General features: G+C 41.0%; 8 non-coding genes across 8 annotated transcripts; all 8 read left to right on the top strand.

Moving 5' to 3' along the window:
* Positions 1–2,342: 2,342 nt before the first annotated feature.
* On the top strand, positions 2,343–2,414 carry TRNAE-CUC (transfer RNA glutamic acid (anticodon CUC)). The gene has a single exon. It is a non-coding gene; the product is annotated as a tRNA-Glu (tRNA).
* A 527-nt stretch (positions 2,415–2,941) lies between these two features.
* Positions 2,942–3,013, top strand: TRNAE-CUC (transfer RNA glutamic acid (anticodon CUC)). The gene has a single exon. It is a non-coding gene; the product is annotated as a tRNA-Glu (tRNA).
* A 4,202-nt stretch (positions 3,014–7,215) lies between these two features.
* On the top strand, positions 7,216–7,287 carry TRNAE-CUC (transfer RNA glutamic acid (anticodon CUC)). The gene has a single exon. It is a non-coding gene; the product is annotated as a tRNA-Glu (tRNA).
* Positions 7,288–7,814: 527 nt separating this feature from the next.
* TRNAE-CUC (transfer RNA glutamic acid (anticodon CUC)) lies at positions 7,815–7,886 on the top strand. The gene has a single exon. It is a non-coding gene; the product is annotated as a tRNA-Glu (tRNA).
* Positions 7,887–10,279: 2,393 nt separating this feature from the next.
* Positions 10,280–10,351, top strand: TRNAE-CUC (transfer RNA glutamic acid (anticodon CUC)). The gene has a single exon. It is a non-coding gene; the product is annotated as a tRNA-Glu (tRNA).
* Positions 10,352–10,878: 527 nt separating this feature from the next.
* TRNAE-CUC (transfer RNA glutamic acid (anticodon CUC)) lies at positions 10,879–10,950 on the top strand. Its single transcript has one exon. It is a non-coding gene; the product is annotated as a tRNA-Glu (tRNA).
* A 2,394-nt stretch (positions 10,951–13,344) lies between these two features.
* Positions 13,345–13,416, top strand: TRNAE-CUC (transfer RNA glutamic acid (anticodon CUC)). The gene has a single exon. It is a non-coding gene; the product is annotated as a tRNA-Glu (tRNA).
* Positions 13,417–13,943: 527 nt separating this feature from the next.
* TRNAE-CUC (transfer RNA glutamic acid (anticodon CUC)) lies at positions 13,944–14,015 on the top strand. The gene has a single exon. It is a non-coding gene; the product is annotated as a tRNA-Glu (tRNA).
* The last annotated feature ends 4,098 nt before the right edge of the window (positions 14,016–18,113 follow it).

Here is an 18,113-nt window from a genome sequence, read left to right as displayed (position 1 = left end):
ATGCACTTTCAGTTCAGCGCATCATTTCTAATACTTGAGCAACAGTGAGTTGTCAAAACAGACAATGGAAATTGATAACAAAGAGTCAGCTATCTTCCTTTCTTAGTGAATATTTTTCAGTTAGCTACTAAAAGACTTGTGCTCTTGTACAAAAGTATTTTTTTTGACATGGAGTGTCAAACTAAACCATCCCTCCCTGGTGGTCTACTGGCTAGGATTCAGCGCTCTCACCGCCGCGGCCCGGGTTCGATTCCCGGTCAGGGAAAGTGAGGTCCTTGGAATATTTTTGCTAAAAACACCAACCTTTCAAAGAAATGATGCACTTTCAGTTCAGCGCATCATTTCTAATACTTGAGCAAGAGTGAGTTGTCAAAACAGACAATGGAAATTGATAACAAAGAGTCAGCTATCTTCCTTTCTTAGTGAATATTTTTCAGTTAGCTACTAAAAGACTTGTGCTCTTGTACAAAAGTATTTTTTTCATCAGAACCAATTAAACCTTATTTGATATCTGAATCATTAATGTCTTCTTTCTTTAGCACCAGAACAATTTATCATGGAGCCAGGGACTCTCAACGTCTAGCTCCTCAAAATAATTTTTTCGTGCCATTACTATACATCCATCAGGTAAAGCTGCTGTGTGGTGTAATTTAAGACTGCTATGCACAACCATTTTTACTCTCCTTCCTTCTAAAACTGATTCCTAGTAGCCCACTCCCTCACATTCCATTGCTTTGGACTTCATTCAGGAAACTTCCTTTTCTTTCATGGAGTGTCAAACTAAACCATCCCTCCCAGGTGGTCTAGTGGCTAGGATTTGGCGCTCTCACCGCTGCGGCCTGGGTTCGATTCCTGGTCAGGGAAAGTGAGGTCCTCGGAATATTTTTGCCAAAAACACCAACCTTTCAAAGAAATGATGCACTTTCAGTTCAGCGCATCATTTCTAATACTTGAGCAACAGTGAGTTGTCAAAACAGACAATGGAAATTGATAACAAAGAGTCAGCTATCTTCCTTTCTTAGTGAATATTTTTCAGTTAGCTACTAAAAGACTTGTGCTCTTGTACAAAAGTATATTTTTTGACATGGAGTGTCAAACTAAACCATCCCTCCCTGGTGGTCTACTGGCTAGGATTCGGCGCTCTCACCGCCGTGGCCCGGGTTCGATTCCCGGGCTGGGAAAGTGAGGTCCTTGGAATATTTTTGCCAAAAACACCAACCTTTCAAAGAAATGATGCACTTTCAGTTCAGCGCATCATTTCTAATACTTGAGCAACAGTGAGATGTCAAAACAGACAATGGAAATTGATAACAGAGAGTCAGCTATCTTCCTTTCTTAGTGAATATTTTTCAGTTAGCTACTAAAAGACTTGTGCTCTTGTACAAAAGTATTTTTTTTGACATGGAGTGTCAAACTAAACCATCCCTCCCTGGTGGTCTACTGGCTAGGATTCAGCGCTCTCACCGCCGCGGGCTGGGTTCGATTCCCGGTCAGGGAAAGTGAGGTCCTTGGAATATTTTTGCTAAAAACACCAACCTTTCAAAGAAATGATGCACTTTCAGTTCAGCGCATCATTTCTAATACTTGAGCAACAGTGAGTTGTCAAAACAGACAATGGAAATTGATAACAAAGAGTCAGCTATCTTCCTTTCTTAGTGAATATTTTTCAGTTAGCTACTAAAAGACTTGTGCTCTTGTACAAAAGTATTTTTTTTGACATGGAGTGTCAAACTAAACCATCCCTCCCTGGTGGTCTACTGGCTAGGATTCAGCGCTCTCACCGCCGCGGCCCGGGTTCGATTCCCGGTCAGGGAAAGTGAGGTCCTTGGAATATTTTTGCTAAAAACACCAACCTTTCAAAGAAATGATGCACTTTCAGTTCAGCGCATCATTTCTAATACTTGAGCAACAGTGAGTTGTCAAAACAGACAATGGAAATTGATAACAAAGAGTCAGCTATCTTCCTTTCTTAGTGAATATTTTTCAGTTAGCTACTAAAAGACTTGTGCTCTTGTACAAAAGTATTTTTTTCATCTGAACCAATTAGACCTTATTTGATATCTGAATCATTAATGTCTTCTTTCTTTCGCACCAGAACAATTTATCATGGAGCCAGGGACTCTCAACGTCTAGCTCCTCAAAATAATTTTTTCGTGCCCGTACTATACATCCATCAGGTAAAGCTGCTGTGTGGTGTAATTTAAGACTGCTATGCACAACCATTTTTACTCTCCTTCCTTCAAAAACTGATTCCTAGTAGCCCACTCCCTCACATTCCATTGCTTTGGACTTCATTCAGGAAACTTCCTTTTCTTTCATGGAGTGTCAAACTAAACCATCCCTCCCTGGTGGTCTAGTGGCTAGGATTCGGCGCTCTCACCGCCGCGGCCCGGGTTCGATTCCCGGTCAGGGAAAGTGAGGTCCTCGGAATATTTTTGCCAAAAACACCAACCTTTCAAAGAAATGATGCACTTTCAGTTCAGCGCATCATTTCTAATACTTGAGCAACAGTGAGTTGTCAAAACAGACAATGGAAATTGATAACAAAGAGTCAGCTATCTTCCTTTCTTAGTGAATATTTTTCAGTTAGCTACTAAAAGACTTGTGCTCTTGTACAAAAGTATTTTTTTCATCAGAACCAATTAGACCATATTTGATATCTGAGTCATTAATGTCTTCTTTCTTTAGCACCAGAACAATTTATCATGGAGCCAGGGACTCTCAACGTCTAGCTCCTCAAAATAATTTTTTCGTGCCAGTACTATACATCCATCAGGTAAAGCTGCTGTGTGGTGTAATTTAAGACTGCTATGCACAACCATTTTTACTCTCCTTCATTCTAAAACTGATTCCTAGTAGCCCACTCCCTCACATTCCATTGCTTTGGACTTCATTCAGGAAACTTCCTTTTCTTTCATGGAGTGTCAAACTAAACCATTCATCCCTGGTGGTCTAGTGGCTAGGATTCGGTGCTCTCACCGCCGCGGCCCGGGTTCGATTCCCGGTCAGGGAAAGTGAGGTCCTCGGAATATTTTTGCCAAAAAAACCAACCTTTCAAAGAAATGATGCACTTTCAGTTCAGCGCATCATTTCTAATACTTGAGCAACAGTGAGTTGTCAAAACAGACAATGGAAATTGATAACAAAGAGTCAGCTATCTTCCTTTCTTAGTGAATATTTTTCAGTTAGCTACTAAAAGACTTGTGCTCTTGTACAAAAGTATTTTTTTTGACATGGAGTGTCAAACTAAACCATCCCTCCCTGGTGGTCTACTGGCTAGGATTCAGCGCTCTCACCGCCGCGGGCTGGGTTCGATTCCCGGTCAGGGAAAGTGAGGTCCTTGGAATATTTTTGCTAAAAACACCAACCTTTCAAAGAAATGATGCACTTTCAGTTCAGCGCATCATTTCTAATACTTGAGCAACAGTGAGTTGTCAAAACAGACAATGGAAATTGATAACAAAGAGTCAGCTATCTTCCTTTCTTAGTGAATATTTTTCAGTTAGCTACTAAAAGACTTGTGCTCTTGTACAAAAGTATTTTTTTTGACATGGAGTGTCAAACTCAACCATCCCTCCCTGGTGGTCTACTGGCTAGGATTCAGCGCTCTCACCGCCGCGGCCCGGGTTCGATTCCCGGTCAGGGAAAGTGAGGTCCTTGGAATATTTTTGCTAAAAACACCAACCTTTCAAAGAAATGATGCACTTTCAGTTCAGCGCATCATTTCTAATACTTGAGCAACAGTGAGTTGTCAAAACAGACAATGGAAATTGATAACAAAGAGTCAGCTATCTTCCTTTCTTAGTGAATATTTTTCAGTTAGCTACTAAAAGACTTGTGCTCTTGTACAAAAGTATTTTTTTCATCTGAACCAATTAGACCTTATTTGATATCTGAATCATTAATGTCTTCTTTCTTTCGCACCAGAACAATTTATCATGGAGCCAGGGACTCTCAACGTCTAGCTCCTCAAAATAATTTTTTCGTGCCCGTACTATACATCCATCAGGTAAAGCTGCTGTGTGGTGTAATTTAAGACTGCTATGCACAACCATTTTTACTCTCCTTCCTTCAAAAACTGATTCCTAGTAGCCCACTCCCTCACATTCCATTGCTTTGGACTTCATTCAGGAAACTTCCTTTTCTTTCATGGAGTGTCAAACTAAACCATCCCTCCCAGGTGGTCTAATGGCTAGGATTCGGCGCTCTCACCGCTGTGGCCTGGGTTCGATTCCTGGTCAGGGAAAGTGAGGTCCTCGGAATATTTTTGCCAAAAACACCAACCTCTCAAAGAAATGATGCACTTTCAGTTCAGCGCATCATTTCTAATACTTGAGCAAGAGTGAGTTGTCAAAACAGACAATGGAAATTGATAACAAAGAGTCAGCTATCTTCCTTTCTTAGTGAATATTTTTCAGTTAGCTACTAAAAGACTTGTGCTCTTGTACAAAAGTATTTTTTTTTACATGGAGTGTCAAACTAAACCATCCCTCCCTGGTGGTCTACTGGCTAGGATTCGGCGCTCTCACCGCCGCGGCCCGGGTTCGATTCCCGGTCAGGGAAAGTGAGGTCCTCGGAATATTTTTGCCAAAAACACCAACCTTTCAAAGAAATGATGCACTTTCAGTTCAGCGCATCATTTCTAATACTTGAGCAACAGTGAGATGTCAAAACAGACAATGGAAATTGATAACAGAGAGTCAGCTATGTTCCTTTCTTAGTGAATATTTGTGCTCTTGTACAAAAGTATTTTTTTCATCAGAACCAATTAGACCATATTTGATATCTGAGTCATTAATGTCTTCTTTCTTTAGCACCAGAACAATTTATCATGGAGCCAGGGACTCTCAACGTCTAGCTCCTCAAAATAATTTTTTTGTGCCAGTACTATACATCCATCAGGTAAAGCTGCTGTGTGGTGTAATTTAAGACTGCTATGCACAACCATTTTTACTCTCCTTCCTTCTAAAACTGATTCCTAGTAGCCCACTCCCTCACATTCCATTGCTTTGGACTTCATTCAGGAAACTTCCTTTTCTTTCATGGAGTGTCAAACAAAACCATCCCTCCCTGGTGGTCTAGTGGCTAGGATTCGGCGCTCTCACCGCCGCGGCCCGGAGTCGATTCCCGTTCAGGGAAAGTGAGGTCCTCGGAATATTTTTGCCAAAAACACCAACCTTTCAAAGAAATGATGCACTTTCAGTTCAGCGCATCATTTCTAATACTTGAGCAACAGTGAGTTGTCAAAACAGACAATGGAAATTGATAACAAAGAGTCAGCTATCTTCCTTTCTTAGTGAATATTTTTCAGTTAGCTACTAAAAGACTTGTGCTCTTGTACAAAAGTATTTTTTTTGACATGGAGTGTCAAACTAAACCATCCCTCCCTGGTGGTCTACTGGCTAGGATTCGGCGCTCTCACCGCCGCTGCCCGGGTTCGATTCCCGGGCTGGGAAAGTGAGGTCCTTGGAATATTTTTGCCAAAAACACCAACCTTTCAAAGAAATGATGCACTTTCAGTTCAGCGCATCATTTCTAATACTTGAGCAACAGTGAGTTGTCAAAACAGACAATGGAAATTGATAACAAAGAGTCAGCTATCTTCCTTTCTTAGTGAATATTTTTCAGTTAGCTACTAAAAGACTTGTGCTCTTGTACAAAAGTATTTTTTTTGACATGGAGTGTCAAACTAAACCATCCCTCCCTGGTGGTCTACTGGCTAGGATTCGGCGCTCTCACCGCCGCGGCCCGGGTTCGATTCCCGGGCTGGGAAAGTGAGGTCCTTGGAATATTTTTGCCAAAAACACCAACCTTTCAAAGAAATGATGCACTTTCAGTTCAGCGCATCATTTCTAATACTTGAGCAACAGTGAGATGTCAAAACAGACAATGGAAATTGATAACAGAGAGTCAGCTATCTTCCTTTCTTAGTGAATATTTTTCAGTTAGCTACTAAAATACTTGTGCTCTTGTACAAAAGTATTTTTTTCATCAGAACCAATTAGACCATATTTGATATCTGAGTCATTAATGTCTTCTTTCTTTAGCACCAGAACAATTTATCATGGAGCCAGGGACTCTCAACGTCTAGCTCCTCAAAATTATTTTTTCGTGCCAGTACTATACATCCATCAGGTAAAGCTGCTGTGTGGTGTAATTTAAGACTGCTATGCACAACCATTTTTACTCTCCTTCATTCTAAAACTGATTCCTAGTAGCCCACTCCCTCACATTCCATTGCTTTGGACTTCATTCAGGAAACTTCCTTTTCTTTCATGGAGTGTCAAACTAAACCATCCCTCCCTGGTGGTCTAGTGGCTAGGATTCGGCGCTCTCACGCCGCGGCCCGGGTTCGATTCCCAGTCAGGGAAAGTGAGGTCCTCGGAATATTTTTGCCAAAAACACCAACCTTTCAAAGAAATGATGCACTTTCAGTTCAGCGCATCATTTCTAATACTTGAGCAACAGTGAGTTGTCAAAACAGACAATGGAAATTGATAACAAAGAGTCAGCTATCTTCCTTTCTTAGTGAATATTTTTCAGTTAGCTACTAAAAGACTTGTGCTCTTGTACAAAAGTATTTTTTTTGACATGGAGTGTCAAACTAAACCATCCCTCCCTGGTGGTCTACTGGCTAGGATTCGGCGCTCTCACCGCCGCGGCCCGGGTTCGATTCCCGGGCTGGGAAAGTGAGGTCCTTGGAATATTTTTGCCAAAAACACCAACCTTTCAAAGAAATGATGCACTTTCAGTTCAGCGCATCATTTCTAATACTTGAGCAACAGTGAGATGTCAAAACAGACAATGGAAATTGATAACAGAGAGTCAGCTATCTTCCTTTCTTAGTGAATATTTTTCAGTTAGCTACTAAAAGACTTGTGCTCTTGTACAAAAGTATTTTTTTCATCAGAACCAATTAGACCATATTTGATATCTGAGTCATTAATGTCATCTTTCTTTAGCACCAGAACAATTTATCATGGAGCCAGGGACTCTCAACGTCTAGCTCCTCAAAATTATTTTTTCGTGCCAGTACTATACATCCATCAGGTAAAGCTGCTGTGTGGTGTAATTTAAGACTGCTATGCACAACCATTTTTACTCTCCTTCCTTCTAAAACTGATTCCTAGTAGCCCACTCCCTCACATTCCATTGCTTTGGACTTCATTCAGGAAACTTCCTTTTCTTTCATGGAGTGTCAAACTAAACCATCCCTCCCTGGTGGTCTAGTGGCTAGGATTCGGCGCTCTCACCGCCGCGGCCCGGGTTCGATTCCCGGTCAGGGAAAGTGAGGTCCTCGGAATATTTTTGCCAAAAACACCAACCTTTCAAAGAAATGATGCACTTTCAGTTCAGCGCATCATTTCTAATACTTGAGCAACAGTGAGTTGTCAAAACAGACAATGGAAATTGATAACAAAGAGTCAGCTATCTTCCTTTCTTAGTGAATATTTTTCAGTTAGCTACTAAAAGACTTGTGCTCTTGTACAAAAGTATTTTTTTCATCAGAACCAATTAGACCATATTTGATATCTGAGTCATTAATGTCTTCTTTCTTTAGCACCAGAACAATTTATCATGGAGCCAGGGACTCTCAACGTCTAGCTCCTCAAAATAATTTTTTCGTGCCAGTACTATACATCCATCAGGTAAAGCTGCTGTGTGGTGTAATTTAAGACTGCTATGCACAACCATTTTTACTCTCCTTCATTCTAAAACTGATTCCTAGTAGCCCACTCCCTCACATTCCATTGCTTTGGACTTCATTCAGGAAACTTCCTTTTCTTTCATGGAGTGTCAAACTAAACCATCCATCCCTGGTGGTCTAGTGGCTAGGATTCGGTGCTCTCACCGCCGCGGCCAGGGTTCGATTCCCGGTCAGGGAAAGTGAGGTCCTCGGAATATTTTTGCCAAAAACACCAACCTTTCAAAGAAATGATGCACTTTCAGTTCAGCGCATCATTTCTAATACTTGAGCAACAGTGAGTTGTCAAAACAGACAATGGAAATTGATAACAAAGAGTCAGCTATCTTCCTTTCTTAGTGAATATTTTTCAGTTAGCTACTAAAAGACTTGTGCTCTTGTACAAAAGTATTTTTTTTGACATGGAGTGTCAAACTAAACCATCCCTCCCTGGTGGTCTACTGGCTAGGATTCAGCGCTCTCACCGCCGCGGCCCGGGTTCGATTCCCGGTCAGGGAAAGTGAGGTCCTTGGAATATTTTTGCTAAAAACACCAACCTTTCAAAGAAATGATGCACTTTCAGTTCAGCGCATCATTTCTAATACTTGAGCAACAGTGAGTTGTCAAAACAGACAATGGAAATTGATAACAAAGAGTCAGCTATCTTCCTTTCTTAGTGAATATTTTTCAGTTAGCTACTAAAAGACTTGTGCTCTTGTACAAAAGTATTTTTTTTGACATGGAGTGTCAAACTAAACCATCCCTCCCTGGTGGTCTACTGGCTAGGATTCGGCGCTCTCACCGCCGCTGCCCGGGTTCGATTCCCGGGCTGGGAAAGTGAGGTCCTTGGAATATTTTTGCCAAAAACACCAACCTTTCAAAGAAATGATGCACTTTCAGTTCAGCGCATCATTTCTAATACTTGAGCAACAGTGAGTTCTCAAAACAGACAATGGAAATTGATAACAAAGAGTCAGCTATCTTCCTTTCTTAGTGAATATTTTTCAGTTAGCTACTAAAAGACTTGTGCTCTTGTACAAAAGTATTTTTTTTGACATGGAGTGTCAAACTAAACCATCCCTCCCTGGTGGTCTACTGGCTAGGATTCGGCGCTCTCACCGCCGCGGCCCGGGTTCGATTCCCGGGCTGGGAAAGTGAGGTCCTTGGAATATTTTTGCCAAAAACACCAACCTTTCAAAGAAATGATGCACTTTCAGTTCAGCGCATCATTTCTAATACTTGAGCAACAGTGAGATGTCAAAACAGACAATGGAAATTGATAACAGAGAGTCAGCTATCTTCCTTTCTTAGTGAATATTTTTCAGTTAGCTACTAAAATACTTGTGCTCTTGTACAAAAGTATTTTTTTCATCAGAACCAATTAGACCATATTTGATATCTGAGTCATTAATGTCTTCTTTCTTTAGCACCAGAACAATTTATCATGGAGCCAGGGACTCTCAACGTCTAGCTCCTCAAAATTATTTTTTCGTGCCAGTACTATACATCCATCAGGTAAAGCTGCTGTGTGGTGTAATTTAAGACTGCTATGCACAACCATTTTTACTCTCCTTCATTCTAAAACTGATTCCTAGTAGCCCACTCCCTCACATTCCATTGCTTTGGACTTCATTCAGGAAACTTCCTTTTCTTTCATGGAGTGTCAAACTAAACCATCCCTCCCTTGTGGTCTAGTGGCTAGGATTCGGCGCTCTCACGCCGCGGCCCGGGTTCGATTCCCAGTCAGGGAAAGTGAGGTCCTCGGAATATTTTTGCCAAAAACACCAACCTTTCAAAGAAATGATGCACTTTCAGTTCAGCGCATCATTTCTAATACTTGAGCAACAGTGAGTTGTCAAAACAGACAATGGAAATTGATAACAAAGAGTCAGCTATCTTCCTTTCTTAGTGAATATTTTTCAGTTAGCTACTAAAAGACTTGTGCTCTTGTACAAAAGTATTTTTTTTGACATGGAGTGTCAAACTAAACCATCCCTCCCTGGTGGTCTACTGGCTAGGATTCGGCGCTCTCACCGCCGCGGCCCGGGTTCGATTCCCGGGCTGGGAAAGTGAGGTCCTTGGAATATTTTTGCCAAAAACACCAACCTTTCAAAGAAATGATGCACTTTCAGTTCAGCGCATCATTTCTAATACTTGAGCAACAGTGAGATGTCAAAACAGACAATGGAAATTGATAACAGAGAGTCAGCTATCTTCCTTTCTTAGTGAATATTTTTCAGTTAGCTACTAAAAGACTTGTGCTCTTGTACAAAAGTATTTTTTTCATCAGAACCAATTAGACCATATTTGATATCTGAGTCATTAATGTCATCTTTCTTTAGCACCAGAACAATTTATCATGGAGCCAGGGACTCTCAACGTCTAGCTCCTCAAAATTATTTTTTCGTGCCAGTACTATACATCCATCAGGTAAAGCTGCTGTGTGGTGTAATTTAAGACTGCTATGCACAACCATTTTTACTCTCCTTCCTTCTAAAACTGATTCCTAGTAGCCCACTCCCTCACATTCCATTGCTTTGGACTTCATTCAGGAAACTTCCTTTTCTTTCATGGAGTGTCAAACTAAACCATCCCTCCCTGGTGGTCTAGTGGCTAGGAATCGGCGCTCTCACCGCCGCGGCCCGGGTTCGATTCCCGGTCAGGGAAAGTGAGGTCCTCGGAATATTTTTGCCAAAAACACCAACCTTTCAAAGAAATGATGCACTTTCAGTTCAGCGCATCATTTCTAATACTTGAGCAACAGTGAGTTGTCAAAACAGACAATGGAAATTGATAACAAAGAGTCAGCTATCTTCCTTTCTTAGTGAATATTTTTCAGTTAGCTACTAAAAGACTTGTGCTCTTGTACAAAAGTATTTTTTTCATCAGAACCAATTAGACCATATTTGATATCTGAGTCATTAATGTCTTCTTTCTTTAGCACCAGAACAATTTATCATGGAGCCAGGGACTCTCAACGTCTAGCTCCTCAAAATAATTTTTTCGTGCCAGTACTATACATCCATTAGGTAAAGCTGCTGTGTGGTGTAATTTAAGACTGCTATGCACAACCATTTTTACTCTCCTTCATTCTAAAACTGATTCCTAGTAGCCCACTCCCTCACATTCCATTGCTTTGGACTTCATTCAGGAAACTTCCTTTTCTTTCATGGAGTGTCAAATTAAACCATCCATCCCTGGTGGTCTAGTGGCTAGGATTCGGTGCTCTCACCGCCGCGGCCAGGGTTCGATTCCCGGTCAGGGAAAGTGAAGTCCTCGGAATATTTTTGCCAAAAACACCAACCTTTCAAAGAAATGATGCACTTTCAGTTCAGCGCATCATTTCTAATACTTGAGCAACAGTGAGTTGTCAAAACAGACAATGGAAATTGATAACAAAGAGTCAGCTATCTTCCTTTCTTAGTGAATATTTTTCAGTTAGCTACTAAAAGACTTGTGCTCTTGTACAAAAGTATTTTTTTTGACATGGAGTGTCAAACTAAACCATCCCTCCCTGGTTGTCTACTGGCTAGGATTCAGCGCTCTCACCGCCGCGGCCCGGGTTCGATTCCCGGTCAGGGAAAGTGAGGTCCTTGGAATATTTTTGCTAAAAACACCAACCTTTCAAAGAAATGATGCACTTTCAGTTCAGCGCATCATTTCTAATACTTGAGCAACAGTGAGTTGTCAAAACAGACAATGGAAATTGATAATAAAGAGTCAGCTATCTTCCTTTCTTAGTGAATATTTTTCAGTTAGCTACTAAAAGACTTGTGCTCTTGTACAAAAGTATTTTTTTCATCAGAACCAATTAAACCTTATTTGATATCTGAATCATTAATGTCTTCTTTCTTTAGCACCAGAACAATTTATCATGGAGCCAGGGACTCTCAACGTCTAGCTCCTCAAAATAATTTTTTCGTGCCATTACTATACATCCATCAGGTAAAGCTGCTGTGTGGTGTAATTTAAGACTGCTATGCACAACCATTTTTACTCTCCTTCCTTCTAAAACTGATTCCTAGTAGCCCACTCCCTCACATTCCATTGCTTTGGACTTCATTCAGGAAACTTCCTTTTCTTTCATGGAGTGTCAAACTAAACCATCCCTCCCAGGTGGTCTAGTGGCTAGGATTCGGCGCTCTCACCGCTGCGGCCTGGGTTCGATTCCTGGTCAGGGAAAGTGAGGTCCTCGGAATATTTTTGCCAAAAACACCAACCTTTCAAAGAAATGATGCACTTTCAGTTCAGCGCATCATTTCTAATACTTGAGCAACAGTGAGTTGTCAAAACAGACAATGGAAATTGATAACAAAGAGTCAGCTATCTTCCTTTCTTAGTGAATATTTTTCAGTTAGCTACTAAAAGACTTGTGCTCTTGTACAAAAGTATTTTTTTTGACATGGAGTGTCAAACTAAACCATCCCTCCCTGGTGGTCTACTGGCTAGGATTCGGCGCTCTCACCGCCGTGGCCCGGGTTCGATTCCCGGGCTGGGAAAGTGAGGTCCTTGGAATATTTTTGCCAAAAACACCAACCTTTCAAAGAAATGATGCACTTTCAGTTCAGCGCATCATTTCTAATACTTGAGCAACAGTGAGATGTCAAAACAGACAATGGAAATTGATAACAGAGAGTCAGCTATCTTCCTTTCTTAGTGAATATTTTTCAGTTAGCTACTAAAAGACTTGTGCTCTTGTACAAAAGTATTTTTTTTGACATGGAGTGTCAAACTAAACCATCCCTCCCTGGTGGTCTACTGGCTAGGATTCAGCGCTCTCACCGCCGCGGGCTGGGTTCGATTCCCGGTCAGGGAAAGTGAGGTCCTTGGAATATTTTTGCTAAAAACACCAACCTTTCAAAGAAATGATGCACTTTCAGTTCAGCGCATCATTTCTAATACTTGAGCAACAGTGAGTTGTCAAAACAGACAATGGAAATTGATAACAAAGAGTCAGCTATCTTCCTTTCTTAGTGAATATTTTTCAGTTAGCTACTAAAAGACTTGTGCTCTTGTACAAAAGTATTTTTTTTGACATGGAGTGTCAAACTAAACCATCCCTCCCTGGTGGTCTACTGGCTAGGATTCAGCGCTCTCACCGCCGCGGCCCGGGTTCGATTCCCGGTCAGGGAAAGTGAGGTCCTTGGAATATTTTTGCTAAAAACACCAACCTTTCAAAGAAATGATGCACTTTCAGTTCAGCGCATCATTTCTAATACTTGAGCAACAGTGAGTTGTCAAAACAGACAATGGAAATTGATAACAAAGAGTCAGCTATCTTCCTTTCTTAGTGAATATTTTTCAGTTAGCTACTAAAAGACTTGTGCTCTTGTACAAAAGTATTTTTTTCATCTGAACCAATTAGACCTTATTTGATATCTGAATCATTAATGTCTTCTTTCTTTCGCACCAGAACAATTTATCATGGAGCCAGGGACTCTCAACGTCTAGCTCCTCAAAATAATTTTTTCGTGCCCGTACTATACATCCATCAGGTAAAGCTGCTGTGTGGTGTAATTTAAGACTGCTATGCACAACCATTTTTACTCTCCTTCCTTCAAAAACTGATTCCTAGTAGCCCACTCCCTCACATTCCATTGCTTTGGACTTCATTCAGGAAACTTCCTTTTCTTTCATGGAGTGTCAAACTAAACCATCCCTCCCTGGTGGTCTAGTGGCTAGGATTCGGCGCTCTCACCGCCGCGGCCCGGGTTCGATTCCCGGTCAGGGAAAGTGAGGTCCTCGGAATATTTTTGCCAAAAACACCAACCTTTCAAAGAAATGATGCACTTTCAGTTCAGCGCATCATTTCTAATACTTGAGCAACAGTGAGTTGTCAAAACAGACAATGGAAATTGATAACAAAGAGTCAGCTATCTTCCTTTCTTAGTGAATATTTTTCAGTTAGCTACTAAAAGACTTGTGCTCTTGTACAAAAGTATTTTTTTCATCAGAACCAATTAGACCATATTTGATATCTGAGTCATTAATGTCTTCTTTCTTTAGCACCAGAACAATTTATCATGGAGCCAGGGACTCTCAACGTCTAGCTCCTCAAAATAATTTTTTCGTGCCAGTACTATACATCCATCAGGTAAAGCTGCTGTGTGGTGTAATTTAAGACTGCTATGCACAACCATTTTTACTCTCCTTCATTCTAAAACTGATTCCTAGTAGCCCACTCCCTCACATTCCATTGCTTTGGACTTCATTCAGGAAACTTCCTTTTCTTTCATGGAGTGTCAAACTAAACCATTCATCCCTGGTGGTCTAGTGGCTAGGATTCGGTGCTCTCACCGCCGCGGCCCGGGTTCGATTCCCGGTCAGGGAAAGTGAGGTCCTCGGAATATTTTTGCCAAAAAAACCAACCTTTCAAAGAAATGATGCACTTTCAGTTCAGCGCATCATTTCTAATACTTGAGCAACAGTGAGTTGTCAAAACAGACAATGGAAATTGATAACAAAGAATCAGCTATCTTCCTTTCTTAGTGAATATTTTTCAGTTAGCTACTAAAAGACTTGTGCTCTTGTACAAAAGTATTTTTTTTGACATGGAGTGTCAAACTAAACCATCCCTCCCTGGTGGTCTACTGGCTAGGATTCAGCGCTCTCACCGCCGCGGGCTGGGTTCGATTCCCGGTCAGGGAAAGTGAGGTCCTTGGAATATTTTTGCTAAAAACACCAACCTTTCAAAGAAATGATGCACTTTCAGTTCAGCGCATCATTTCTAATACTTGAGCAACAGTGAGTTGTCAAAACAGACAATGGAAATTGATAACAAAGAGTCAGCTATCTTCCTTTCTTAGTGAATATTTTTCAGTTAGCTACTAAAAGACTTGTGCTCTTGTACAAAAGTATTTTTTTTGACATGGAGTGTCAAACTCAACCATCCCTCCCTGGTGGTCTACTGGCTAGGATTCAGCGCTCTCACCGCCGCGGCCCGGGTTCGATTCCCGGTCAGGGAAAGTGAGGTCCTTGGAATATTTTTGCTAAAAACACCAACCTTTCAAAGAAATGATGCACTTTCAGTTCAGCGCATCATTTCTAATACTTGAGCAACAGTGAGTTGTCAAAACAGACAATGGAAATTGATAACAAAGAGTCAGCTATCTTCCTTTCTTAGTGAATATTTTTCAGTTAGCTACTAAAAGACTTGTGCTCTTGTACAAAAGTATTTTTTTCATCTGAACCAATTAGACCTTATTTGATATCTGAATCATTAATGTCTTCTTTCTTTCGCACCAGAACAATTTATCATGGAGCCAGGGACTCTCAACGTCTAGCTCCTCAAAATAATTTTTTCGTGCCCGTACTATACATCCATCAGGTAAAGCTGCTGTGTGGTGTAATTTAAGACTGCTATGCACAACCATTTTTACTCTCCTTCCTTCAAAAACTGATTCCTAGTAGCCCACTCCCTCACATTCCATTGCTTTGGACTTCATTCAGGAAACTTCCTTTTCTTTCATGGAGTGTCAAACTAAACCATCCCTCCCAGGTGGTCTAATGGCTAGGATTCGGCGCTCTCACCGCTGTGGCCTGGGTTCGATTCCTGGTCAGGGAAAGTGAGGTCCTCGGAATATTTTTGCCAAAAACACCAACCTCTCAAAGAAATGATGCACTTTCAGTTCAGCGCATCATTTCTAATACTTGAGCAAGAGTGAGTTGTCAAAACAGACAATGGAAATTGATAACAAAGAGTCAGCTATCTTCCTTTCTTAGTGAATATTTTTCAGTTAGCTACTAAAAGACTTGTGCTCTTGTACAAAAGTATTTTTTTTTACATGGAGTGTCAAACTAAACCATCCCTCCCTGGTGGTCTACTGGCTAGGATTCGGCGCTCTCACCGCCGCGGCCCGGGTTTGATTCCCGGTCAGGGAAAGTGAGGTCCTCGGAATATTTTTGCCAAAAACACCAACCTTTCAAAGAAATGATGCACTTTCAGTTCAGCGCATCATTTCTAATACTTGAGCAACAGTGAGATGTCAAAACAGACAATGGAAATTGATAACAGAGAGTCAGCTATGTTCCTTTCTTAGTGAATATTTGTGCTCTTGTACAAAAGTATTTTTTTCATCAGAACCAATTAGACCATATTTGATATCTGAGTCATTAATGTCTTCTTTCTTTAGCACCAGAACAATTTATCATGGAGCCAGGGACTCTCAACGTCTAGCTCCTCAAAATAATTTTTTTGTGCCAGTACTATACATCCATCAGGTAAAGCTGCTGTGTGGTGTAATTTAAGACTGCTATGCACAACCATTTTTACTCTCCTTCCTTCTAAAACTGATTCCTAGTAGCCCACTCCCTCACATTCCATTGCTTTGGACTTCATTCAGGAAACTTCCTTTTCTTTCATGGAGTGTCAAACAAAACCATCCCTCCCTGGTGGTCTAGTGGCTAGGATTCGGCGCTCTCACCGCCGCGGCCCGGAGTCGATTCCCGTTCAGGGAAAGTGAGGTCCTCGGAATATTTTTGCCAAAAACACCAACCTTTCAAAGAAATGATGCACTTTCAGTTCAGCGCATCATTTCTAATACTTGAGCAACAGTGAGTTGTCAAAACAGACAATGGAAATTGATAACAAAGAGTCAGCTATCTTCCTTTCTTAGTGAATATTTTTCAGTTAGCTACTAAAAGACTTGTGCTCTTGTACAAAAGTATTTTTTTTGACATGGAGTGTCAAACTAAACCATCCCTCCCTGGTGGTCTACTGGCTAGGATTCGGCGCTCTCACCGCCGCGGCCCGGGTTCGATTCCCGGTCAGGGAAAGTGAGGTCCTCGGAATATTTTTGCCAAAAACACCAACCTTTCAAAGAAATGATGCACTTTCAGTTCAGCGCATCATTTCTAATACTTGAGCAACAGTGAGATGTCAAAACAGACAATGGAAATTGATAACAGAGAGTCAGCTATGTTCCTTTCTTAGTGAATATTTGTGCTCTTGTACAAAAGTATTTTTTTCATCAGAACCAATTAGACCATATTTGATATCTGAGTCATTAATGTCTTCTTTCTTTAGCACCAGAACAATTTATCATGGAGCCAGGGACTCTCAACGTCTAGCTCCTCAAAATAATTTTTTTGTGCCAGTACTATACATCCATCAGGTAAAGCTGCTGTGTGGTGTAATTTAAGACTGCTATGCACAACCATTTTTACTCTCCTTCCTTCTAAAACTGATTCCTAGTAGCCCACTCCCTCACATTCCATTGCTTTGGACTTCATTCAGGAAACTTCCTTTTCTTTCATGGAGTGTCAAACAAAACCATCCCTCCCTGGTGGTCTAGTGGCTAGGATTCGGCGCTCTCACCGCCGCGGCCCGGGGTCGATTCCAGTTCAGGGAAAGTGAGGTCCTCGGAATATTTTTGCCAAAAACACCAACCTTTCAAAGAAATGATGCACTTTCAGTTCAGCGCATCATTTCTAATACTTGAGCAACAGTGAGTTGTCAAAACAGACAATGGAAATTGATAACAAAGAGTCAGCTATCTTCCTTTCTTAGTGAATATTTTTCAGTTAGCTACTAAAAGACTTGTGCTCTTGTACAAAAGTATTTTTTTTGACATGGAGTGTCAAACTAAACCATCCCTCCCTGGTGGTCTACTGGCTAGGATTCAGCGCTCTCACCGCCGCGGGCTGGGTTCGATTCCCGGTCAGGGAAAGTGAGGTCCTTGGAATATTTTTGCTAAAAACACCAACCTTTCAAAGAAATGATGCACTTTCAGTTCAGCGCATCATTTCTAATACTTGAGCAACAGTGAGTTGTCAAAACAGACAATGGAAATTGATAACAAAGAGTCAGCTATCTTCCTTTCTTAGTGAATATTTTTCAGTTAGCTACTAAAAGACTTGTGCTCTTGTACAAAAGTATTTTTTTTGACATGGAGTGTCAAACTCAACCATCCCTCCCTGGTGGTCTACTGGCTAGGATTCAGCGCTCTCACCGCCGCGGCCCGGGTTCGATTCCCGGTCAGGGAAAGTGAGGTCCTTGGAATATTTTTGCTAAAAACACCAACCTTTCAAAGAAATGATGCACTTTCAGTTCAGCGCATCATTTCTAATACTTGAGCAACAGTGAGTTGTCAAAACAGACAATGGAAATTGATAACAAAGAGTCAGCTATCTTCCTTTCTTAGTGAATATTTTTCAGTTAGCTACTAAAAGACTTGTGCTCTTGTACAAAAGTATTTTTTTCATCTGAACCAATTAGACCTTATTTGATATCTGAATCATTAATGTCTTCTTTCTTTCGCACCAGAACAATTTATCATGGAGCCAGGGACTCTCAACGTCTAGCTCCTCAAAATAATTTTTTCGTGCCCGTACTATACATCCATCAGGTAAAGCTGCTGTGTGGTGTAATTTAAGACTGCTATGCACAACCATTTTTACTCTCCTTCCTTCAAAAACTGATTCCTAGTAG

This window comes from Taudactylus pleione, unplaced genomic scaffold, assembly GCF_031769625.1.
Source record: "Taudactylus pleione unplaced genomic scaffold, aTauple2 ptg000174l, whole genome shotgun sequence".
In the NCBI taxonomy this organism is placed as follows: Eukaryota; Metazoa; Chordata; class Amphibia; order Anura; family Myobatrachidae; genus Taudactylus; species Taudactylus pleione.
This window is presented reverse-complemented; position numbering and strand designations above follow the sequence as displayed.